General features: G+C 37.7%; 1 long non-coding RNA gene across 1 annotated transcript in view; it reads left to right on the top strand.

Annotated features, from left to right (window-relative positions):
- Positions 1-27,626, top strand: part of LOC115290481 — a 94,754-nt gene that overhangs the window by 66,404 nt on the left and 724 nt on the right. The window lies entirely within an intron of this gene.

Below are 27,626 nucleotides of genomic sequence, written 5' to 3'. Positions count from 1 at the left end.
ATATACAAATTTTCAGTTATAAAATAAATGTCATGAGAATATAATGGCCATCATAGGGGACATAGGCAATAACATTGTATGGTAAAGTGATCACTGGACTTATTATGGGGACATTTTGTAATGTGCAAAAATATTAAACCACAACAATGCACATCTGGAACTAATAGAATACGGTATGTGAAATATACTTCCAAAAAAAAGTACTCTCCCTACCCACCGCCAAAGTCACAAAACTATTCTCCTGCATTCTCTTCCATTAACTTGGCCAACATAAATAAATCTAGAGGGTATTTAAAGCAGTCAGAAGAGGTTTTAGTCAGTAATACTACTGTAATTCAGCATGAGCTGAACTCAGCTTAACTGACACAAAAAGCTGTAGACGTTTTATAGGTTTGGGGTGTGTCAAGGGAGAGGCGTTGAGGAATGAAGGGCGTTAGCTCCTGTGAATGTGACTAGGTCACGTGGATTTGTTAATTGGCATTTATCCAAAGGAGAAATAGACTTCTATCTTTATGACAGGGGACAGTGGTACAAACTGAAGCAAGGCACCTATGCAAATTAGACCCTAACCCTCCCACAGGGTACTAGAGAGAGAGCTAGAATCATCTCCTCAAATGTTTTCATTTTACTGGGATGGCTCTCAGGTCCTTGAGGAAACAGTTTGGGGTGGTAGTTTTATATCTTAAAGGGAAAAGAAAGGATTTATAACTGTAAGCCTTCTAAAACTCCAAGATATGATTCAGGGGTTTTTTTTATTAGTGTTCTCCAGAGAAACAAAACCAATATGATCAATCTATCATCTATCTATCTATCTATTGGAGGGGAAGAGATACTCATTAAAAGAAAATCGCCCACATGATTATGGAGGATGAAGAATCCCACGATCAGCAGTCAGTGAGCTGGAGACACAGAAAAGCCAAAGTGTAGTTCCAGTCTAAGTCTGAAGGTCTGAGAATCAAGGGGAAATAATGGTTAAGCTCCTGTTCAAAAGCCGACAGGCTTGAGACCCAAGACTGGATGTTTCTGTTGAGTCTGAAGGCGAGACTAAAACAAACCCCCAGCTCAGCCAGTCAGGCAGGAGGAGTCCTCTCTTATTCAAAGAAGCATCATCCTTCTGGCTTTATTCAAGCCTTCCACTGATTGGGTAAAGCCCACCCACATTAGAGAAAGCAATCTGCTTTATTTGGTCAACCAATTCAAATGTTAATTTGATCTAAAAACATCCTCACAGATACACCCAGGATAATCTTTGACTAAATATCTGGGCACCCTCTAGCCCATTAAATTTGATATATAAAATTAACTATTCTAACTATTTGCCTATTACCAGTCGTTGGCTGGAACAAATAGCAAATTATCCTGATAGTGTTGAGCTTCCTCGAGTAGGCATTTTAAGAGGCTGGGGGTGGGGCTGGAATCATCTTAGGGATAACACTTTATGCTTGGAGAAACCATGCTAGAGTTTAGTCATTTCTTAGTGCAAAGGTTGACATGGAGTCCAGAGTTCTGTAGTACTCAAGCTTCAGAACTTACCTTTCAAATTAATCCATCTGGAATGTGTAATATTTGCATATTTCAAATGTCTTAGAATGTAACAACACAATTATTTCACCATAAAGCAAAACTGTTTTCCCAACATTATCTAATAAATATTCCCTCCTTTTCCCTATTAGTTTGATGCCATTTCATATGTATATATATATATATTATGTATATATTTTATATATACATCTGTTTGTTTTCAAATTCTCTCTTCTGATCCTTTAACGTATTTGTTTCTACACCAGTGCCATGGTTTTGTTGTTACTTTGGCTTTTTAATATAACTCAGTGGCTGTAGGTCAAATATTACTTCTTTGTTCTTCAAAAAAATTATGTAGTTACTTGTAGACTTGGTTCTTAGTTTAAAATCAGTGGTCAAGTGCCTGAAAAATAATATTGTGGAAATATTCATTAAATCATACTGAATATGCAGAGTAATTTGGGAAAAAATGGTAAGTTTAAAAACTAAATTAATACCACCAATGGAAGTGACATAACTATAATTTTTCAGGTCTTTTTTTCTTTTAATACTATTTATAAATCATCTTTACAGAGTCTTGCATTCTTCGTTTAATTCCTAAATATAACATAATTATTGTTTCTTGTGTAATCAGTGTCTTTCTTATTTTTATTTTTTTCTTAGGTAAATGACATTGACCTAACAGAAAGTAGAGGGTTTTTAAATTTGTCTTGCACCCAGCAACCTTGCTGAACTTCTGTATTAATTCTAAGAATCTATTTGATTCTGTTTTATATGGAATGATCTCATTTGCAAACAAGGACAGTTTCCTCCCTTCCTTTCCAAATCTGATCACTGTCCTCCGTGTCTTCTATTTTGTGTCTATTCCGGCCAGGATTTTCACTGGTATGTTGAATTAGAGCAGTGGTAGGAGACATTCTTGTCTTGTTCCCACCTTTGGGAACCTGCATCTAAAATATAACTATTCAGAATGACATTTGATCCACTTTTTTGGTTTTGGTAGATTAAAAATACAATCGAATGCTTTATTTTCATCTTGCATTTTTGGTATGCACTCATTTGATTGTGATGTATTATTAAATAATATTTCTTTATGATTTTATGTTTATATGAAGAACTGAAATGGGCCATAATTTTCTTTCCTTACTGTGTTTATTCTGTTTTGGTATCAAGTTTTTGTAGTTTCATAAATAATTAGAATGTTACTCCCCTTTTTTTCTATTTTTACAAATTACTTATATAAATAGATCTCTTAAGTGTATGTCACAATTTTGGAGAAAACTTACCACAAAACCTTTTGACTCTGGAGTGTTCATGTGTTTTGGAGCATTTTTTACAATTTTTTTTAACATTTATTCATTTTTTTGTGAAACAGAGACACGAGTGGGGGGAGGGGCAGAGAGAGAGGAGACACAGAATCGGAAGCAGGCTCCAGGCTCTGAGCTGTCAGCACAGAACCTGACGCAGGGCTCGAACCCATGAACCTGGAGATCAGGACCTGAGCCAAAGTTCGAAGCTTAAGCAACTGAGCCTGCCGGGCGCCTCTAGAGCATTTTAAAGATTTGATTCTCTCTTCAGTTTTCTAGTCATCAAAATTTTGGCATTTTACACTAAAAAATATATAGTCCTCTCATTCATGTAATCACATTTAATAAAATGTAACTTATCAATACTTTTATGTTATGACTGCTGTAAATTATACCTTTTTACTTTATCCTGCTTATTTGAACATTAATTTTTTTCATTTTTCTTGACTTGCCTTCCCAAACATTTCCTGTCTTATTTAACTTTTTGAAGAAGCAGCCTTGCAATTTGAAAATATTCTCGACTTGTTCATTTCTTTTTCATTATTTTTTGCCCTTTATATCACTCATCTTCATTCTTAAGGCAAATGCTTGATGCAGTTGTCTTCTGTCTTTTGTGTTTTTTGAATGAATCCATTCAAAGTTATAACCGTATCTTTTTTTTTAAGTTTTTGTTTGTTTTGTTTTGTTTTGTTTTGTTGCTATATCCTGGAAATGTATTAGGTTGCACTTTGACTGTTACTTAATTCTAAGTATTTTCTGTTTCTCATTTTATAACCCCTAAATTATTTGGTAATTGGTTCTTTAAAAACTACAGAGTAATTCAGACTTTTAAAAAACTATGTATTTGTTATTATGTCTTAATTTTATTATTTATTCTTTGAATTTATTGAAGGTTTCTTTTTCTTCAGCAAACGGTTCTCTGTTAGACATAGTTTCACGTATATTCGTACACATACACACAGGAGGAAGGAAGGGAGAGGGCAGAGAAAGAGAAGAGAGAGGTGCGGGAGGAGAGGCGGAAGGAAGGAAAGAAAGAGGTAGTCCCCTTCTCTTTTACCACAGTTTAGTTAAATAATCCCAGTCCCTCAACAACACAGCTCAGATTTCAATTACCATGGCATGTTAACTATGAGTAATTGCATAAAGTTCAAACTTCACTGCTAGCTTTTCAGTCCATAAATCACTAGATAAATAACAGATACACAGATAAGTGACCAGTCACATCACGTCTTTCCAAAGCTGTCTGTAATTGGTCACTGTGTGTCTGCTCACAGACAGCAGAGTGGGCAGTTTTGTTGCCTTCTTGTCTCCAGTGGTAAACCCGTGTGCTCACACGCACACATGGATAATCAAAGGAGGGAATTAGGAAACAAAGATAAGCGTGCAGCGAAGAAATGAAAAGAGACAAGGCTGGAAATGAAACTCAAATTGAGCATAAATGGGATTATGGAAAAAATAGGTGGTCGTGGGAATGTTTTCACTGCCACTGTTGGAGAGACTGTAGATATGATGCCAAAGAAACTTAACAAAGACGAACTTCGGTGCGTAAAAGGGGAAAGGAGGTCAAAACGGATGCAGAGGCCTCAGAGAAATGAGGCCAGAGAAACTTCACCTTAAAAGAACTCTGAAAGATTATTTTCACAACATGGAACGTGCACAAGATAAACTGTTGAAAGCTGTTCAAACATAGAAAAGACTACAACAATCCTCCAAAGCATTAAAAAGATACTTCCTTCATGCCATGTTATGCAATGAGATGAAGGCAAGAGATACCCAAATTATTCTTGATAAATTTTTCTTACGAGGAAAATGCTAATTGCAATTTTCTAATGTTTTAAATGACAGTGTGCTAAGTAAACATTAGTTTTGCTATTTTTTTAGTTTTCTTTATGCTTATATCAGAGATAAGTAGAGTTTATAATGTTTTGAGAAAACAAACCCGCATCAGTCTCCACACTAACAGTACACAGCCTGCTTGGGATTCTCTCTCTCTTTTCTCTCTGCCCCTCCCCTGCTCCATCTCTCTCTCTGTCCCTCTCTCTCTCTCAAAAATAAATTAATTAATTAAATTAAAAACTAAAAAGTAAATAAATAATAAATAAATAAATGTGTTATTCAGAGTAATTATCTAAACTCGAACTCACCTACACACCTGTCTGAGGAAGATCTCAACCAGGACCAGCTTCCTAGACACGTGACCTGTGCAGTCACCAGGGCCACATACTTGGCTGATGTTTTGCTGTTTTCATCCCGAAATCTAAACAAGGTCTCACAAATGAGATAGCCAGTCCTGGTCTCAATATTAAATGGTGATTGCCCACGCCAACTTCTCCCTTAAACGTCTCCTTTCCGGTGCTCACTGGCTCAGAGAGGGAGAGCTTTTCACTCTGCTGCCTTCGCCAGAGACCCGGGACTCATCTTTCTTGACCCCTGCCTATTCTCACCCCACAGACCACTAATCCTCGAGGATTCTGGATCTTAGGTCCTAAAGATCTCCAGTCATCTAATTCCTTCTCATCTGCTTGCTAGCACTTAACATCAGATGGGTCTTTTTTCCGTGTCTGCTCAGCTCCAATGACTGTGTCTTCCCACCCATGCTGCCTGTGCCCTATTTCGCGCTCATATGTAGGTAAAGTGAGTGTTGGTCTTCCAGCACCAAGAGGCTTAAGGCCAGTAGGGAATGGGCAAGACCTAGTAACTGTGAAATATGATAGACTGAAATACGTGCTAAACCAATGATTCAATCATATGCTGTAGGTCCCGGTAGAAAGACATCTTAACTGATGGGGGAGAGGGGTCAGGTAAGGGAAGATTTTCATTTTAACACTATAAGGTTGTGATGCTTTGGTTCTAAAACATATTCTAGAAATTCAATTTAAGCCTTTTTTTCTCCTCAAACTAAATACATGTCTAATCTAGACTTTATTGATAATTTTGTAGACCTGATACCAATTGGAAGTGTATGTCCTTCCCCCAATCTTTCCTCCTATAATTCATTCTTACTTTGTTGCAGAATTTTTTTTCTAAATTGTAAATTACGCCATGCTCCTGCTGATATGCCCCCCAGTGATACATAATAAAGTCCATCCTCTCTAGAGTAGCATGTGTGGTTTTTCACCAGCTGATTTCAGTATCTTTTCTAGCCTCATTCCCAGCTCCCTGTCTGTCCCTCCATTCACACTCCCGATCAACCACTGCATCTGACTGAAGAATGACCTGACCACTGTCCTTGGGCTGTTCTCCAGCCTGGCGTGTCCTTCACATCTTTGTCCATCTGGCAAGCTCCTATTGTCTTTTAAATTCTTACTCATATGCTATATTTTCTCTGTGCACTTCTTTAGCCATCCCTTAAGCTTTCAACCTCCCACCCCAGGAAATAAGTCATCCCATTATTACATATACAGTGCCATTGTAGTATTTATTATATTGTATATATTGTCAGTTTCAAAGTGCACCTTTTTTTCTTTTTACATTTTAACATCCCTGAAGACAGAACGCGCCTAATAATGGCAAAAATATTATTGTTTGGCATAATTTATTTCTTGGTGTCACATAAAATAATGATGCATCTTACAATTGATAGCACCTTAGATTAGATGAAATATAGTAGTTCTTTGTTATGAATCCACCTCCCTTTCTAGACTGTGAATTCCTTATGTACTGCAATACTCTAATTCGCATAAGGCATAATATATATATATTCCATAAGTAAAAAGCTGTCTAATTGAGTGGGTGGTACATGCACTTAAGTACAGAAGATAGAAGAAATATTAAAAGGTAATATAAAATACAATTAAGGGTACAGGGGATCCTTCTGTATCATATTTTGTAACTTCCTGTGAGTCCTGAATTATTTATAATCCAAAACCTTTTGTTAGGAATAAATCCACAGAAATCCATTAAAAAGATGATATGGTATGACACCATTGTAGACTGAAATCTAAGTGACATGTAAGTGCTCAATAACTAGTTGCCATTTTACATATTATTGACTGGTTTTTGACCTATCAAAATTATCTCACTCATGTAACTGGCTAACAGAATTTATGGGGTATCTATTCAAGGCCTCTTGGTATTAATAGACCCTATGCCTTGATCCTATGACCATTCTGGGCCACAAACACACAAGTCCTAACTTCACTGTTAATCAAAAAAGTGGTTTCATCCTGGTAGTCAAAAGGCACAGTCTGTGTAATAGTTAAAATTTCAAGTCTCACTTAATGTTAAATTCCCTTCGCCCCACCTCCTACCCCTCACTGGGTCTGCTGCAGCAGACACAAAAGACTGATTATTTCTTTCCTCTTTACTAAGCTTCTACTCACTTCCTTTGCCCTTCTTTCTCCTCAAGATGCTTCAGGATTTTCTAGGTTGGTGCGGGAGGCAGCACAGGTAATAAGTGGGATCAAAGTCTACTTGACTGGCACCATGGTAAATAGACAATAGATTCTTCCAGAGGTTTTAGGCCTGACACTCTCTGGGCTTTGTAAATGGGCAAACCTGACGGTCTTCCTCATAGGCCCATTTGTGTGTTCCCCATGGGTGGGAGCTTCCTGGTGACTGTCTTGGCAAGGGCAATGTCTTCTGCTGAATGCCGAGTGTCATTAGCCCTCAGTACAGCCCCGTTTCTCTCCCTGCTCTGCTGCCTTAAATGACTAGCACAGCCTGTTGCCTTTGAGCCCTTACTATGGTCAGCACTAGACCCAAACATCAGGACCATGATTAAGCCCCTCAAATACAAAGCCCTGCCTCTCACGTGAGGGGGGACAAGGGAGACGAGGCTCGTCCTTGTCCCCTGTTGGGGGTATGAAAAGAGGGAAAATGCCACACTGTTACAACATTTTCCAAAGTTAGTAACCTCTCTACTTTCCAACTACAGTACTTTCATGTTTGAAGTGGCTGTTTGCTGAGGTTTTAAAATTCAAGGAAGAGCACTGGGTGTTACATGGGAACCACTTTGACAATAAACTATATATATAAAAAATTTTTTAATTTTATTATAATTAAATTAAAAATAAATAAATAATAAAATTCATGGTCTGCCCCTCCTTGGCAAGTTCTGCCCTGTCTCACATTACCTGCCATCCAAGACACTAAGGTCCCAGCCAGCATGGAGGTACAAACACTTCCACGTTTATAGCATCCATTTGTTCTATGAAAAAAGAGCATGAAACACTGGATCTCAAGGAATCCTATTGTTAATAGCAATGTCTTTTCTCAACAAGGGATTTTTTTGAATAATCCGGAAATTTAAAAAGATCAAAATCTTTAAGTTTGTTTCGAAATCATGTCATGGACTCAGTTAAGATATTTGATCATTTTAACATGTGTTCAAGAATATCTATGTTTCTGTCAAACAGAACATGAGAAGTGAAAAAATTTCAATTATTAATTAAATAAAATTATACCAAATAGTATTAAAGACAAATACATATGATAACATAAGCTATCTTTGTACTTCAGCTGAAATTCCACTTTAAGAACTTTTATTGAAGAGGATATGTCTCAACAATGGCATTTGTCAGTATTTTGACATTTGAGATGTAAACACGAAACATACTTTTAAAACAAGTGAAATAAAATCTGTGCACATTTGTGGGTGAGTTTTACATCTGATTCTGCAAAGGTAGCAAGGATTGTGTGTGTATGAGTGCATGTGTATGTGTAGATACACATTTATACATATATATGTACACACACACACACACATATATATATATACCTAAAGAAACTATGATCAGACCTTGCTTTTAATGTATATTGAATTCTTAAGATATCTTTCTGAAGTGGCTTTGTGTAATTTTGATGATCTTGTTTAATAAGGCATTTAAAAACAAAACAACAAATCTGAATAAAATATCCACTCTTTAAAGCTTAAGTCAAAGGCTATACACATGGAAGGCTGAAAAATAACCAGCTTTTAAATTCTGTGCTTTCAACAATACAACTGCACTTTCAAATGTGCTTTGTTGTTTTCTTTTAATTCACTAAAATTAATCTTATAGATGTAGATGCCAGATTTGCATTAATTAAAACTCTACTGTAGAAGCCAGGCTTAATTGCAATCAAATTTGCTTAATTATGCATGGCGAGAGATTCCCAAAGAGAAAGGTTTTAGTAAGGATTTTGGTTTTTTGCATTGACAAAATAAATTGAAATTGTCATTTTTTGTGTTTTATGTAACACTTGTAAATAATTTGTGGAGCACCTTAAGTCTTCTATGTAAAGCAATGTTATTGCTTAAGTAATTATAACAATCTGCATTTTTCATTGTTAATTGTGGGTGTCAGACTCATTAATTTTAATTTACAGACTGTAATGAAATTAAGAAAATTTTATGCTGATCTGCTGAAACTTGTCTTACAGGAAGTTGTTTAATACAACTAAAGTTTGAAAAAGTCAAGACTCATTTTTGTAATTTGTATTTCAACCAATACAATCATTCCACAACAGGTTTTCAGTGGAATATGACTTCAGTATAAAAGTAGATTGATTATATAAATAACTTTGGTTTCTAAAAATCACTTGTATTTCAAGTACAGTAATCCTCCAACTTCTATGTGAATTTAACTTAGAATTCCACCTTTGGTCAAAGGGAATTTGCAAACATTACAATATAGTTTCAACTCTATCCTATTTGCTTTCTATAGGGAATTATGCCTTGGGGGGAGAAGACAAACATAACCAAAATTCAATTTAATCATTCTTAGATCAATGGATTATCAGTGCACTATTTAACCTACATTTCAATGTGGCTCACCCTAGTTATTTTATCTCAAATATCTGTCATATATCCATAGTTTTAAAAACTACATCTGTTAAACTTGATTTTTAAATGTGGATTTAATACAAAGTAATTCGTTTGGAGATTAGTAAGGCACACATTTTAAATAAAGAAAGTTAATGATAAGGAAAAATGCTAAATCTTTTTGATTTCATGTTCAGATGTTACATTCTGCTCTTAAAGCCTGTTTAAACTTTAAGTGGTATAATTATTAATATAAAAATATAATGGAAACAGAAAGTATCTTTCATGGTTATTTAGTAACAAGTCAACTCTTAGGGAAATTAGCTAAAGAGCCTTCACCTCAGTTATTATTCATCCAATTAAAAATTCTAAAACAATTACTATAATTCTGCTTAAAACCAAGCATGAAAGTTTTGTCGTCAAACACACTTAGAATTGTTGAATGTCTCAAAAAGAAAATGACAAAGCAAAGATTATTTCATGATTAAGGCTAGCCTTTAATTACAGGTCCTTTTAAATCAAGCCACTCTGAAGGGGTAAAATAAATAATCACAAAGGTCTTGGCATCCCTGCGTTAATACTCTACAATCAGGTCTTGGTGGTGGGTCAAAACATTTTGCCTTGGTTAGCTTAATAGGAGGCATAATAGAGATAAGGAATCTCTAGGCAATGTACCAAATACACAAATAGGCATCAAATACCTAAAGAACCTTTCCCACACCTTATGAACAATGAGAAATTGTGAGAGAGTGAGAATTCAGAAGAGCACTTGTTCATCCAAGACTTCAGTTTGAGGACTCCTTTTGCCTTTTGTTTACCCTGATGAAAGCTTCAAAATCTGTACATTTTCTATTTCTTTATAAGAACATTTGCTCCCTATTCCTTTTTTCTCATTCTTAATTCTAACCCATTTCCACCAGCCCCTGGGGAACCAAGAAACTCTAATACCCCAAATAAATTTCTCTACAATTCCCCCTATAGGTCTTTAGGATATCACAAAGATCTTCTTTATTGAGACTCATTTACAAAAAAAAAAAGGTAAGATTTAATATTCTATCACTTTTTCAGAGCACTGGTACCAGAGTATATACCAATTCATGAAATGAATTTATTTTCCTTACACTTCAGAATAATTTTCTCTCCTAATTATGCTTTTGTCTCTATTCATGCTTAAATTTTCATTTTTAATTTGCCTTCTCATTAAGAAATCATTTCTTTACTCTCTTGTCTCCCCTATGACTCTCTGTTCCTAATTCCTATGTACCTTTTCCTATCATATTGTCACCCTTCTGTCACTCTTTGTTGCCCATATCCTGTATTCCATTCTCTGTCCCATTTCATCCTGTCCTCTCTGCCCCTGGCTTCACCCAGAGATTCTATTATGGTGATTGATTTACACAGTGCAGAACATTCCATAGGTATCATATTGCTATACAACATACACATCCCATACAACAATAAATCTAAAAATAACTAGCAAAAGGAGACGTTGAAGTTGAGAGTTAAAAGTGCTAACAGGGTCAACTGGTACAGTCATTGTGTGGATGGTGGTTTCACTACCTTGGAGACAAATGGGCAAGAGCCAATAGAGCTGGGCACTCATGATGAAATCGGTAATAAATCAGACACAGAGTATAAGCATGAATCAAATTACTATACTCAAATAAGAGCTAGGCACAGACTTGAAAGGAAAATATGTCATTTCCTTCCCTTTCCCACCATCTCACTTCCATCCATCTTTTGTCTCTTTCACTTGATGTCTGTCTTTCTCATTGCCACCCTTATTTTTAAGTTTCCCTTATTCTATAATTTTTTAAAACAGCACAATTTATACCCTAATCCTGAAATGCTTATGCTTCTTATTAAATGTAATTTGATGTGTTAAGACCAGATTTCAGTTCTCTAAAGAGTCAGGTGTGTAATGATGAATAACATCTGTATATCTTAAGAAGCGAAAGCCTGTTCACGATTCAGAATTGGACAGACATAACATCCAGAGATAATCTGTAACTTTCATATGGGCCCTAATAAGAGCACTCTATCACTTGCAGGAAGATGTCGCTTTTTTGTTCTTTTCTCTTCTGTTCCTAGACTCACCTTGTTCCAACTGTTCTTTCAATCACTCTGTAACCACCCTCCACTCGGGTGTAGCCACAAGTGCCTCTGTGTTAAACCACTTGTGAGACATATTAAGCGTGACCTCAAACAATGCGGTAGAAATATTGATTCGTGGGAAGCAGTAGCACCAGACAGAATGAACTAGCTGTTCTCTTAAATGGCCCTCTCATTTGAGCCCAAAATGCAGGTTAGTTTCAGAGAAGAGGCAAAGCAATAAATAGACTTTGCCAACTTCTTACCTTTTCCTTAAGTGCGTAAAGTTTTTCTTTTTATTATGGAAAAATCAAACATGTGAACAAGTGAAAAGAAGAGCAAAATGAATCTGTGTCCCTATCACACAGCTTTACCAATGGTTTCCCCTCTCCCAATTTCTCCCACCACTGTACACTATCTATGTGCATGGACACTGTATACACCCCAGTGCACTTTAACAAAGTGTTATCATCTCTTTGGTTTAAAAAAGAGCCCTTAATTGGAATGCCTGGGTTTCCTAGTCGGTTGGCATCTGATTTTTTATTTTGGTTTAGGTCATGATCTCATGGCTCATGGGTTTGAGCCCCCCATCAGGCTCTGTACTGACAGCTCAGAGCCTGAAGCCTGCTTCAGATTCTGTGTCTCCCTCTCTCTCTGTGGCTCCCCCGCTTGTGCTTGCTCTCTCTCTCTCTCTCTCTCTCTCTCTCTCAAAAGTAAATAAATATTAAATTTTTTTAATTTAAAAATAAATAAATTTTTTAAAAAGAGCCCTTTATCTTTCAAGTATCAGTGAAAACTTACAACAATGGCATGCCATTTCAACTGAAAAAAAATTTATTGGCGCCTACGGTGAAGAAAAAACTCTTCAGTGAACCCCACCTTCAGATGTATCTGGTGCCTCTCACTTTGAGTCGATTCAGCATTTTTGAGAGGAAATTAATTTGCATTTATTGGTTTTTTCCTGATATAAAAGCACAGTTATTATCTACCTATAACTCTCATCTTCAACATTTAGTTGGAATCATTTCTACTGTTTCATCATTTACATTTTTTTGTTCTTGTACGGTTATATCTCGTTTACTCCTTTATTTTCACTTTAGTTCATTTTGGAAATAAATAAACATAAGCTAATCTTTTATGCTCCCACGTTAATGTTCAAGACATCTTTTAATAGCACTTTCCAGGTGACAATGGTGGGACTCTGGCTGCCAAAGAGGAGAGGTCAGAAAAATTAGATTAGAGAACAGGCGTAATGAAAACATTACTTATACCTATATTTGTTTCCTATTCTGTAGTGACTTGTTTTTATATTAATAAAGCCATATTCCTAGAGCTCTCGCTCTCTGTTTTGATTAATGATATATTTGCAATTGGTGGAGAGATATAGCAGAGAGGAATTGTATTACATGTTCCCTATTCACTTTCTTCCTTTTCTGGGAAAATGTCACCTACGAAATGTACTGCCCTTTTACACTATTTATAATGAACATTTTTAACAACATCTGTCTCATGAACGTGTAAAGTAGGATTCGTGTACGGATGATATAATGCCATCAGCTGCCTAATGTTGAGGGAGAAAAACATGTTACCAGAGCAAGCTGAGTGTGACCTATGACTGTCCACAGCAGTTGGGACCATTGAGCGAGCTAGTTGTAATCTAACTGATTTGTTTATATGCCATAGAAAACAGCATTGAGTAACTTAAAAGAGGGCAATTTAATAGAAGAATATTGGGTGGCTCACAGAAAGAAGGTGAGACCGGAGGACTCAGCTTAGAAGCCGGGCAGGAGCAGGGGCTCCTCTGGGAGACGGGAGGCAGGTCCACTTATTTTTTCCAGCCAACATCACGGGAATGATAGGACTTGTCTCCTTTCTTGCATCACTCTGGGCAAGGTTCTTAGCCCACAAGGGGCTTCCTGGCTACCTTTTACCAGGTGCCTGTCCTCGCCTGTACCAGCCTGAGGAGGAGTATTTGGCTAAAGAGACTTCCAGGGAGCCCCTCCTTCCACCCTGCTTGCTCGCCCTGTGGGAGGACATGGTCCCCTAGCTACGATACCGCCAAGACACCACACTAGGCAACATTGCCACACTAGGGGTCATTGCCAAAAGGAAACAGTAAATAAGGGACAGTGGCTATAGGAAGGGCAAAATAACAAATGGTTACTCTGCTCCACTATTTTCTCTTTCTATATAAACCTATTAGTAATCATTGTGAGGATGAGAAAACAGTAGATTTATGAATAAATAAGTAATCAGTTAATTATTATCTCTATTTTCTTTAAGGTTATTCTCCCTTGAATAACTACATTCTTTCTCATGTTTTTTTTAATTTATTTTTGAGAGACACAGAGAGACAGTGTGAGCAGGGAAGGATCAGAGAGAGAGGGAGACACAGAATCCAAAGCAGGCTCCAGGCTCTGAGCTAGCTGTCAGCACAGAGCCCAACGCGGGGCTTGAACCCACGAACCGTGAGATCATGACCTGAGCCGAAGTCAGACGCTTAACCAACTGAGCCATCCAGGAACCCCTTTTAATTTTTTTTCATGTTTTTTATTTATTTTTGAGAGACAAAGACAGCGTGAGCAGGGGAAGAATAACTATATTCTTAACATCTTGCTAAAATCTTACTGTCTTGTTCTCCCCAAGAGTAAGCCCTCCCCCATGTAGTCTTCTTCACCACACCTGATCCTCCTCAGAACCCTCTGAAGTACTCTGCACCCAAAACAGTTTGCTCGTTCTATTCACTCTTGAAAACATGGGGTTGTTAACAAGTGACACATGGAAGTAGTCCATCACTCTGTTCTGTGTGTCTTTCCTTAGCCGAAAAGTACAGTATTCAAAATTTAAAAGAAAAAAAAAAACCAAGCTAAGAATATGTCCCCAAAACAAGGCCTCTCTAACTGTAAAGCATGATACCTAATAATCATACCTTATATTTATAGATAACCCTCTTACTGACTGTCAGAACACTATACACTATACTCACTCATTCAACAAATAATACTGAGCTCCTAGTATGTACCAGACATGATCAGAGCCTAACTATGTCTTGAAGGTAGTGCCACAGGATTTGCTGTTAGGGCAAATGTGGGTTGTGAGAAAGAGAGATCTGGGATGACTTCATGGAGATGTAGGTGGAGCAAGTTACAGAAGAAAACCAGTTTAGTTCTGAAAAATCAAGTTTGAGAATCTTTTTAGATATCCAAGTAGAACTGTTATAAAGACAAGTGGACTTCAGTGGGGAGATTAGGTTAATATATTTGGAGGTTGTTTACATATCAGTGGTGTTTAAAAGCCATGTGCTTAAGTGGAATATCAAGGGGGGAAACATAGGCAGAGGAATGATTGAGTCCAAAGTCCAATCCCTGTGTCATCCCAGATATAAGAGACTGTGGCCAGGAAGATAGAAGAAACCAAGAGCATGCAGAGTCCTGGAAAACAGTTCAAGAAAGGATTTTAGTAAAGAGAAGCACTGGTCTTTGTTAAATGTTTATAGTAAGTCAAGTCAGAAAAAAATTTAAAATATTGACGATTGAGATTTCACCACACTGCTGACCACAAGAGGAGGGGAGTCAGCGTGTGTGTTTGGGGTAGGGGTAAGGTGCAGGAGGGCTGATTGAAGGAGTTTAAGGGAGAATGAGTACCGAGGAATTGGAGACAGTGAATATTACCACAATTTTAAGGAGTTTTTGTAGTAAAAGGGTTCAGAGACACAGGAAGTATCTTGAAAAGAAAACGAAGAGAAGGGAACAACCAGGAGAAGGCACTTTAGTATGGGAGGAGAGATAGCACTCTTCTCCGCTGAAGGAAAAGTCCAGAAGAAAGGGAGAAGCACTTGCTATGGAAGAAAGAGGGAGAATCACTGCATCAAGGTATTGGGTAGAAGAGAGTAAACAAGTACAGGAGGTGGTGTCTACAAGATAATGGAGAGTCGATCCACAGTGACGGGAAGAAACACAGAGCAAATAGACACAGATCGGTGGTGGGTATGGTGGTGGGGTTTAGAGAAGTTCTATTTTGTGCTGATTCTGCTAACTCAGTGGAATAGGAAGCAGCAGCATCAGTGGACATATTGGAGGTTTCTCAGAGAGCACTATGTTTTTCTGTGGAGACTATCTGGCTGTTTTTATTGTAATGACAGAATCTGGGATATTTGGGAAGGACTGACAAAGGTTACAGAGGACGAACAGGAGGAAAACCAAAGAACTGATAGGGAAGCTTTGTGTCCTCATGCCTTCACTGCCAGCTCTCCTTGGATTTGTCCCCCACCCCCATGCACTCCCACGCCGCCACTCCAGAAGGACCACACCATACCAGAGCATACCAGAGCACCTCTTCATTTTCAAGGGTCTTAGCAATTAGCTCATTCAACCATCTACCTTCTTAGCATCCTTTCTCAAGGTGTTTAAACTTGTTTTCTCTGCCTAGAACACTATTCTCCTAGATCTTTGCCTGGATCTCTCATCACTCAGATTTCACTTCTAATATCTTTTTCTCAGAGATCACCCCAGACCATCCACTATAGTCTGAATGTTCTTGTCCCTTCAAGACTGGAAAGTCATTTTTTAATTTCTCTAGGTTTCAGGGGTGGGGTGTTTTATATGCAAAATTAGGAGACTAGAGACTTTTGATCTAATTCTAAGCAATTTTTCTTTCTCCTTTTGAACATTAGGATGGTTTATAATTATATGAATTCAATTTATAGATTATTTCAAATTTTATAGCCAGTATCTTCCTGGTTGCTCTCCTTTGGACACACTCTAATGGAAGCTGAGCATGAGCACCTGGTTCCCAGTCATTTTTTTTTAATGTTTACTTACTTATTGAGAGAGAGAGAGAGAGAGAGAGAGAGAGAGGGAGGGAGAGGGAGGGAGAGAATATGAACAGGGTACAGGGCAAAGAGAGAGAATCCCAAGCAGGCTCTGCACTGTCAGCCCAGAGCCTGATGTGGGGCTCAGTTTCATGAACTATGGGATCATGACCTGAACTATAATCAAGAGTCCAACGCTTAACCAACTGAGCCACCCAGTGCCTCCCTCCCTGTCATGTCTTAATCTTTGGCTTGTATTAGTTTCCTGTAGCTGTAACAAACTACCAAAAACTTGGTTGCTTAAAACAGTAGAAACTTATTCTCTTATAGTTGTACAAAGTCCTGAATCAGTACCGCTGAGCTAGAATCAGGGTGTCCACAGGGCTATGCTTTTTCTAGAGAGGCTCTAGGGGAGAATCCATTCTTTATCTCCTCCAGCTTCCAGTGTTTTCTGGAAACCCTTGGCTTATGGCTGCATATTTCCAATTACTGCCTCTGTCTTCACATTGCTTTTCCCTCTTCTGTTCAAATCTTCCACTATCTACTTCCTATAAGGATATATGTGAACTGCTTTTAGGGCCCATCTTCATAGTCCAGGATAATCTCCCCACCCCAAATCCTTCCCTTAATCACATATGCAAAGACCTTGTTTTATTAGAAATTATAGATTTTTCATTTCTGTATCTGGAATCATTTAAATATTTTAATACTCTGATTCAATGGTGTGCTGAAGCTGGCTCATATCAGGTCACAGATTCGATTATTAGCTTTTCAGGAATTTTGTGAATGGTTGTTAAACATAGCCATCATGAAAAATTAAAGTGCATACATTCACAATTAGAGAAATTGTAATAAATAACCAAAGCTTCTCAGTTCCTAGTAATTTTACTAGATTTTACTAATCCAATTCTCTTGAGGTCGTCTATCATATACGGATGCTGGCAATAGTATGTATTGTGACACATCTCTTTCACACTCTGCATTTAGTGATTTCACGTTAGTGGCTTAAAATTAGGCATGCTGGGGTATTTACACCATGGAAATCAGCATATTTTACAAATCAGAGCTTTCGTAGAAACTTTTCCCAGCACCTGTGAAAAACTCCTAAAATCACTGTAAGAAGCTATGTAAACTTTAAGCCTAAAATTAAGCAAGGCCTCAGGAATTGTTTTCATAGAAAAATACCCTGCTAGGTTTCAGGAGATACTTTCTATATCTTCAGTAAAGAAATTTGTGGAATACCCATTTCTCCCTTAAAACCATGTCTGACTTTATGGGAACACTGATAGAAGCACTGAACATCGTGAATTAGATGTAAGCCTGTTAGAACTAATTCACTGCTCAAAAAAGAGATCAGCAGAAAATAAAGGGAGATAAAATTTAGTAAGCTAATAAGATGATTGGATTTTCTGACAGGGTTAATTCATTTGTAATAATGAAGAGGATGTGGACTACTGGAGGGGAAACAAGCTTTTACTGTATAGGAAAGTGTTTACATTACATATATCTATTGCTGTGATTTCAATCTCTCTTTGAAAAAAAACTAAAGCTTTCCTAGGCTAATCATCTTCCTTATCTTCTCATTCTGCTTAATTAGTAATTATAAATTGCCTATTTTAAAACAGGATCTAGGACACAATGAGAATTTTTAAAAAGTTAAATCAAGCTGGGCTGAATGCCCAGAAAAATTAAAAATTTAGTTTCACACTCCTGGGATTTCTATGTATGTCTATGTGTCTATGATTGGGTTTATTAGACATAACTAATTGAAAATAAAAAATAAAATATCTGGAAACTAAACCTCAAATAATGTTAGTAAGTGATCAGAAAGCATATTTTAAATGAAAGTTCAATGGACAGAAAAAAGGTCTATCAATTCACTTAACTCAACTTGCCCGAAAGTTTAAAATTAATACCTAGAGATAGAAAACTTACTCCCTAAATTCAGTACTAAGAAATACCCAGGGCTGGAAAAAGTTGTAAAGGAGAGAAAATAGAAATTAAATGATGAAAATAAAAAGACAAGCAAAGGTTCTAACAAAGGGAGCAGAAAGAGAAAAAGAGAGTGGGGAACATGCAGAATTTAGAATATATTTTGAGGAATATTCTTAGGCAATGAGCATCACAGTAGTGTCTCCTTGCCCTTTGAGTAACTTGACTAGCCACAATTCTCAGCGGTTTGAGTCTATCAACTTCTTTAAGACTGTCTTTGCTTTTTCAGAGTGCCTAACATAATGCCTACTGTCGGTGACACCCCATGATTTACCATCCAATTAGTTAGGTTTGTTCTGGAAATGTCAGAAGCTCTACTTTGAGTGGATCAAACCAAAAGGGCCAAACCAGTAAGAATGCATACCCTAGAATTATCTATGACCACCACAGCATATCCATGTTAGATGCCTGACTAAGGAAATTATATTCAAAGGAGGATCAGCTGGAAGGCAAGAGGACCCTCACGTTGGCCTTGGACAAAAAGTGTTACAGATATACATGAGAACTGCTGCCCTGTGTAGTTTGCTGGTTGTAATATGGTTTTGTTTCGCTTTTGTTTTTAATGTTGTCTTGACCTACTCTTGAGGCCCTTGCGGGAGGCTGGTCAGTTTCTTTTCTTGAGCAGCTGATTAAAACCCTACCTCTCCAGGCATGCTTGGGTGGCTCAGTCAGTTAAATGTCTACTTCGGCTCAGGTCATGATTTCATGGTTTGTGGGTTCCAGGCCCACGTTGGGCCCTGTGCTGACAGCTCAGAGCCTGGAGCTGCTTCGGATTTTGGGTCTCGCTCTCTCTCAGTCCCTCCCCCATTGGTGCTCTGTTTCTCTCCACCTCTCAAAAATAAATAAACATTTTATATGTATACATAACTTAAGCCTCAACAACAAAAGTAATTAAGGAAAAGCTCAGCAAGCTGCATCACTTGACACCACTTCCAGCACTGTTCTTTCCTCGTAGCCACCAACCAGAAGAGAGGAGCTCCAGAAGGAAAAACTGATCAATTACCATAGAGATATGGCTACCATAAAATGGCCAGAACTCTTGTGGCTGTGACTTCTGCATCCTATCTTTAATTTCCCAAAACCCACCCCAATCTAAGATTTTGAAGGTCAAAGAAGCATTTTGGTCTATTCTAAGAGCTAGAGGTAAGTAACTATTAGCAATGGGGAAGTACCCCCACTTTTATATTAAAAAATAACAGAGAGACAGAAAATCTCTGAACCTCCCTGGTATCTGGTTCATCTATAAAATGTGAATAATGGTCTCTAGGTCATTAGATAAATAGAGTTGACAAACGTATAGTGGTTAGTCTAGTTCTTGAACAATAACCTTTCACTCGTGATAGCTAAATGTCAAAAGTAAAATTCTGCCATGAAATAAACATTAGTTAATCACTTCAAGTTACCTTTCATATCTATGTCTTCCATTTTAGGCTCATGGCTCTTCCGCTCACAAATCCTTTTTTACCCCACCAAGCAGTAAATGATCCACCCCAATGTTTCTTTTCTTCTGATTACTCTGTGTACATTTTCCTGGCACCAGAAAAATTCTACTGCTTCGTTCAGACTCCACATCCTCACTTTCAAGCTTCCAGTTCTCTGATTTTTTTCATCACTGATTTCCTTAGCTACATATCTAACCAGTTGTTCCCAGTCTCTGAAACATGCTTCTCCTAAGAAAACAACCCAGTTCCTGGGCTACTGCACCCTGAAGGGCCATTCTTAGTCTCACTGCTACGTTTTTTCCTGTTCTGTAACCTCCTACTGGAAGACCTTTCAAAAAAGAAGTATTAGTCAGTCTTCAAGGCCAGTTCAATGATACGTTTTCCATAAATTTTCTTTTATCTCTTCATACAAGATTATCTCTACTTGTTTTGACTTCCTCCTGCTTTCTTTGCACTTGCGTTATGTTTTGTTTGATACTACACATCCTGGCAAGGTTTTTATTTATCCCCAAGAAAATGATAAACATTATTAAGCAAATATTATACCATTCATTTCTCTTGGTGGCTGAGTACTTGGCACTAGCAGTGTTCATTAGAAATTTGATTGCCTGAAAATAACATGCCTAAAATGGAAGCTGGCATTTATGGAAGATTTACTTTGTGTCCAGCACATGCCCTTTATATGTAATCATTGCCCCAAAGAGCTATTTTGATGGTTATGAATGATTGCCATTTACAGATGAGGGTTTGCCATTTAAGATGAGTCACAGTAAGTCCTCTGCCCAGGGCTGCGGCCTCAGTGAGTCAAGAGGCAGCCATTTACTGAGTGTCTGCCTTTCTTGAGTCCTCCTCCAAGTCTGCAGCAGTTGGCTGACACATTGGTCTTTCTTTTCTCCTTTGAAAAGTCCAAGTTCATCTCCATCTCAGAATGCTTTCACTCTTGTTCCTTTTTAAAGGGTCTTCCTCCATATCTTCACACCACTGTCTTATCCCCATGGCTAAGCCTTCAATGTACTGTTAACTCTTCAGAGAGAACCATCCAGACCACCTGAGCCACAGTGGTCCCCAATTAGTCCCCGCCATATCATTCTATGTAATTTTTGTAACACTAACAAAGGCCCCGTGGGGCGCCTGGGTGGCTCAGTCAGTTAAGGGTCCAGCTTCCCGCTTTGGCTCAGATCATGATCTCACGGTTTGTGGGTTCGAGCCCCGCGTCAAGCTCTGTGCTGACAGCCAGCTCAAAGCCTGGAGGCTGCTTCAGATTCTGTGTCTCCCTTTCTCTGACCCTCCCCTGCTCGCACTGTCTCTCTCTGTCTCTCAAAAATAAGTTAAAATAAATAAAATTTAAAAAATAACAAAAGCCCCAAAGTATTAGTTACAAACAAAACAAAATCCCCGCCATCATACAATTCTGTACATTTCACTTGGACTACCCAAGCAAAGGTTTGCTCTCCGTCTTTAAGTGTGCTTCTTGGGGCACTTGCGTGGCTCAGTCGGTGTGGAGCCACTGACTTTGGCGCAGGTCATGATCTCACAGTTCCTGTTGGCCTTTGTGCTGACAGCTCAGAGCCAGGGGCTTGCTTCGGATTCTGTGTCTCCTTCTCTCTCTGCCCCTCCCCTGTTCATACTCTGTCTCTCCCTGTCTTTCAATAATAAATAAATGTAAAAAAATGAATATTAAAAAAAAAGACGTGCTTCTTAAAATTATAAACCTAGGTCGAAGAAGTAGGGTCATCTGTTTTCAACTTAAAAATCTATCATAAACTTTTTTGTTCTATTTGCCTTTTAATGTTTTCCTCTTTGCATTCAAAATAATAAAATTCTTTCAATTATAAAAATTATTATAATCTGTGTGAAATGTTGTCTTTGTAGGTAGAAAATGGTATCACATTGCAATTTCGTAGGGCTCAGCTGACGAGGTTTAGAGATGGGTTATCTCGAGATCCCATTTGTAGTTTTCTAGGCCCCAGATTGCTCTCCTCTGAGTTATCAGACTTGGCGAAAAAACTACCCTCGCTAGGAGTTTACTAGTGTGACCAGACTGCAGTTGCTTTCTATACCACTCAAAATAAAGGTCTTATGCTAAAGAGAATTCTGGTTTACCTTTGCTACATTTTGTGGAAGTAGATGTTGTGAAATAGTTAAACATTAGCTTGATTGGGCTGATAAAAAAAAAAGGGAAAACACTTTGAAATAGGCATGGTTAATGGGCTCCTTTTTAAAAGCAAAATCTAACTATAGGCACATACACACTGAGACACGGTGCATCCATCAACCTTAGAAAAAGGTTTCTGGTCTGAGTATTGACATGCAAGATAGTGGCAGAGCTCAAGATAATGGAGCAGCTTTATTCCTAGAGTGATGTTTTTAACTGGGACTTCATCGATGTGCAAGGTTTCCTGAGAGAAAATAACAGATCAAAAATGGTTGATTTCCTTGGGTTCACAGGAGATTTTTTTCCTAGACAAATTATGTGGAATTTTCCTATAGGTCACAAGATTTCACTAATTCTAACTTCAGATAACTCTAAATTATTTCTGCAGATTATCCAATTTGTGGGTTATTTGTACATTTCTTTATATTTTTTGCCTTGAATATACCTAAAAACTTACCCACTTCTGAATGAATTCAGGAAATAGCAGCCTAAGTAAATCAAATTAAGAAAGCAAATTATTCTAACTTAAAAGTAGTACAACCCATTCTAAAATACTTTGAAATGTTACATTAGATCATTTGTAACTATATTCCTTCAGGAGGGTATGATTTACCATCTTTATTTTGAATGTTTTGATTCATTGTTCCAAATGCTTGTTTATCATCTTCAAAGAATTACATGAAAAATTGAGAACACTTGGAAGTATCACAGTATAAGTTTAATACTAGATTGTTTAGATTATAGTCATGGTTTACTGAAATAGAACAGTAAATTTCTCTACTCACCAATTTTATACAGATCAGAATTAAAATCGTTAATAAAATCACCTGAACATGAGTGATATTGCCAAGAACTACCTTTAAGAAGTAAAACAAAATCTAAAGAAATAAAAAAGAAACCTAACACTGATAAAACCATAGTTTATTGACGTTCATTGATTAAACCACTATTCATAACAACTGAGATTCTTCTCAACTCATAGAATACCTTCAAATATAAGTAGTCCTTGAACTTACTCTCAATCTATGTTTTTATGTATTTGAATTTTTAAAGCCTGGTGTTATCAGGTGTTGCTTCCTCATCCAGAGGCTACTGTATCTACCCAGGAGGATTCTTCATAGGTTGAATGTCTTGAAAGCTTCCCTCAGAGACAGGACCTAGTACCTGGGACAGAGAAAACTCTGTGGAACTTCTCGCAGGAAACAAGGAGAGAAATGCATTTATAGCAAAACTTGGGGTTTCATGGGGAAAGGTAGCCGCAAGGCTAGGAAGATCTGGGGGAAATACACAAGTTCTGTGGAGCTATGCACTGGGTTATATGTTGTTTTGGGCTGAAGATTGCTCCCACCCCCCAAATTCATAATGAACTCCTAAACCCCAATACGTAGAATATAACCTTTTTTGGAAGTAAGGTCTTCACAGGAGAAATAAAGCTAAAATGAGGTCATTAGGGTGGGCTCTAATCCAATACTACTGTTATCCTTATAAAACAGAGAAATTTGGACATAGAAATGCATGAAGGGAGAAGGTCGTGTGTGTACATGAAGATGGCCATCTACAAACCTTCGCTCAGTCTTCCCAAGGAAACCCACCCTCCTAATACTTTGATCTTGGATTTCTGGCCTCTGGAACTGCAGACAATAAATGTCTGTTGTTTGAGATGCTTCGATTGTGGTGCTTTGTTATGGCAGCCCTAGCATGGCGTCACAATGTTCTTCCTTTATTCCATCTCTGTAACCGCAGTTTCAGTAAAATTCACATTGCAATTAATTATTTTAGTGTAAGGGCATCATTTCCAGGGAACGTAATGGGCGTCTGAATTCTGGGTATTTATGAGTGTGTAACAAAAAAAATACAAATTGACAGCAAACACCCAAGGTAGTCTACGTTCTCCTTACTTCATACTGCCAGTGAAGAAAAGTACATGATGGAAAGGAAAATACACAGCCTCTTCTAACCTCCCTCTTCTTCCTTTCTACCCTCTCATTTCCCTAAGTTTCCCTACTTCTGTACTGCTGTAGAATGAGTTGGAATGATAAAATTAGTCACATGAGTACTTAAATGCCAGTTTCACCACCTATAAGTTATTTAAATTCTCTGAGCCACAGTTTCATGATGTGTAAACCAGTACAAAAATTGCTTTAAAACTCTTGCTCATTAGGGGTGCCTTCCTGGCACAGTCAGTAAAATGTGCGACTCTTGATCTTGGGGTTGTGATTTTGAGCCCCACTTTGGAGGTAGAGATTACTTAAAGATAAAATCTTTTTTTTAAGTTGGCTTATTTATTTTGAGAGAGAGAAAGAGAGTGTGTTCATGCATGAATAGGAGATGTGTAGAGAGAGAGGGAAAGAGAGAGAGGGTCCCAAGCAGGCTTCACACCACCAGCGCAGATACTCAGTCGAACTCACAAACCATGAGATCATGACCTGAGCAGAAACCAAGAGTCAGATACTCAACTGGTTGGGCCATTCAGGTGCCCCAAAATCTTAAAAAAAAAATGTATGTATATAAAAAAAGTCTCTGTCTTAAATAAGAATAGAAAAGCAGGCTAAATGACACTACCAACCAGCCAACTGCAAATTGTGGGATCCTCCACAGGGCAAATGTCCTGTTATTTTTACAAATAAATGGCATGAAAAAGAATAAAATGACACTTAGATATTAAAAAGAGAGAGATAGAGACATATCAACCAAATGCTGTGTGTACACCTTATTTGGATCTTAAACAAACGAACTGTGAACCGATTTCTTTTGGTGAACTGGAGAAATTTGAATACAAACGGATATTAGGTAATAGCAACCTATTGTTTGGGGGGGAGTTGCTTTGTAATTGCTATGGTCTAAATATGTCATCCCAAAATTAATATATTGAAATCCTAATGCCCGAAGTAATGGTATTAAGAGGTGGAGACTTCATAAATGGGATTAATGCCTTTATAAAAGAGGCTTGAGAGAGACCACTAACACCCCTTCCATCATGTGAGGATCCAAGAAGCTCATTAAAATAAGAAACAGTCTTCTAAAGAATTCTGAGAAAAAAAATTAAAATAATTGAAAAATAATTCCAATGATAATGCTATCTATAAAAACATGGATGTAACTAACAAAGTACTCATCAGGGCACCTGGCGGCTCAGTCAGTTAAGCATCTGACTTCAGCTCCGGTCATGATCTCATGGTTTGTGAGTTCAAGCCCCGAGTTGGACTCTGTGCTGACAGCTCAGAGCCTGGAGCCTGCTTCAGATTCTGTGTATCTCCCTCTGTCTCTGCCCCTCCCCTGTTCATACTCGCTTGCTCTCTCACTCTCTCACTTCTCTCTCTCTCAAAAATAAAAATATTTTTTAAAAAATTTAGGAGCCCCTGAGTGGCTCAGTCAGTTAAGCATCCAACTTAGGCTCAGGTCATGATCCCACAATCTGTGAGTTTGAGCCCTGTATCGGGCTCTGTGCTGACAGCTCAGAGTCTGGAGCCTGTTTCTGATTCTGTTTCTCCCTCTCTCTCTGCCCTTCCCTCACTCATGCTGTCTCTGTCACAAAAATGAATAAATATTAAACAATTTTTTTAATTTAAAAAATAAAGTAAAATAAAATAGTCATAAAGGAATAACTACCTCGTAGGGTTGATGTGGAGATTAAATAAACACTACATGTACTACCTTTAGCATTGTGTCTATATTCTAGAGATTGATACTGTTTGATATTGTAATTATTATTTCACTCTGGCCAAGAGGTCTTAAACATTTTCTGTAAGGGGCTAAGTGATAAATATTTCCATCTATGAGGCTACATAATTCCTTGTAGATATAAAATTCGTTCTTCTTTGTTTGTTTACAACCTTTTAAAAATATAAAAAATAGGAGTGCCTGGGTGGCTCAGTTGGTTAAGCATCAGTTCTTGGTTTTGGTTCAAGTCATAATCTCACAGTTCATGGGTTCGAGCCCCACATCAGGCTCCTCACATCAGTGCAGAGCCTGCTTGGGATTCTGCCTCCCTCTTTCTCTGATATTCCCCAATTTGAGCTCTCGCTCTCTCTCTCTCTCTCTCTCTCACACAGACACACACACACACACAATAACTAAGTAAATATTTCTTTTAATATAAAAAATCATTCTTAACAAAAGTCTGCAAAACAGGCAATGGGCCATATTTGGCCTGTAGGCCATTGCTTACAGAGTCAAACATGTTCTTTTCTTTTTTTAGTGTTTTATTTATTTTTGAGTGAGAGAGAGACAGCATGAGCAGGGGAGGGGCAGAGAGAGAGTAGGAGACACAGAATCTGAAGACAGGCTCCAGGCTCAGAGCTAGCTGTCGGCACAGAGCCTGACGCGGGGCTCAAACCCATAAACTGTGAGATCATGACCTCAGCCGAAGTCGGAGGCTTAACCGACTGAGCCACCCACGGGCCCCAACCATGTTCTAAAGAAGTAGAACAAATTTAATCTCACTAATTATTAGAGAAATAGAAATCAAATGAAAGTTATCAAGTGAGTAAAGATATTTTTTAATACACAGCATTTATGAAAACATGAGAAAATGGGCAGTCTGATACACTACTGGTAAATTTATGACTGGTGGACATTTGATGCATCAAAAGACTTAAAAGAAATTCTATTTCTGGAAATATTGCTGACGGAAATAATTCAAGACAAAATTTTATGTTCGAATAAAGATGCTTAACACAAGGATGCTTGTAATGTTGAAAAATCAGTGACTACTTAAATATCTAACCATGGTGGATTGGTTAAATAAAATACAGTGCTTCCATACAATGGAATAATATGGAAGTATTAAAAAATAATGATGGGAGATGCCTAGGTGGATCAGTTGGTTGAGTGTCCAATTCTTGATTTTGACTCAGGTCATGATCTCAGCAACATAGGGCTCTCAGTGTGGAAATTTCTTGGCATTCTCTCTCCCCCTCTGGTCTGTCTCCCCAACTCACACATGCTCTCTTTCTCTCTAAAATAAAACATTTTGAAAATTAAAAAAATAACAATGATGGCGTCTATACTGCCTTTTTAAATTGAAAAATAAAGACTAAAATCTTTGGTGCCAACTTGGTGGCTCAGTGGGTTAAGCAATGGACTCTTGCTATCAGCTCAGGTGGTGATCTCATAGTCGTAAGATTGAGCCCCAAATATGGGTCCACCCTGAGCACGGGGCCAGCTTGGGATTCGCTCTCTCCTCTCTCCCTCCCCTCAAAATGAATAAATAAATTTTAAAAAATTAAAAAAATTTGTGCCATCTATAACTCATGCAAAGGAGCTGGTGGAAAAGCAGGTAAATCGCTCTGCATTTAGAAAACATGACCTTGGGATGACTCTGGGTCTCTTGATGAAAGGTTGGCATCACCTTCAGGGCCGACAACAGAAGGAAAACAAACTAAAACAACCGCAAAGTACAATAGTGAGTCTACCAGGGACAAATTCCTTCCTTTTTTTCCTTTTTTTTTTTTTTTAGGCCTCATGCTTTCTCAAAATCTTTTTAAATGTTGAGATCCAATGTAACTATCTTTTTAGATTTTCTTAAAGACTTACTTAATAGTACATGTAAGGTTGTGGAAAA

The sequence above is a fragment of the Suricata suricatta genome, chromosome 4, assembly GCF_006229205.1.
Source record: "Suricata suricatta isolate VVHF042 chromosome 4, meerkat_22Aug2017_6uvM2_HiC, whole genome shotgun sequence".
Taxonomy (NCBI): Eukaryota; Metazoa; Chordata; class Mammalia; order Carnivora; family Herpestidae; genus Suricata; species Suricata suricatta.
This window is presented reverse-complemented; position numbering and strand designations above follow the sequence as displayed.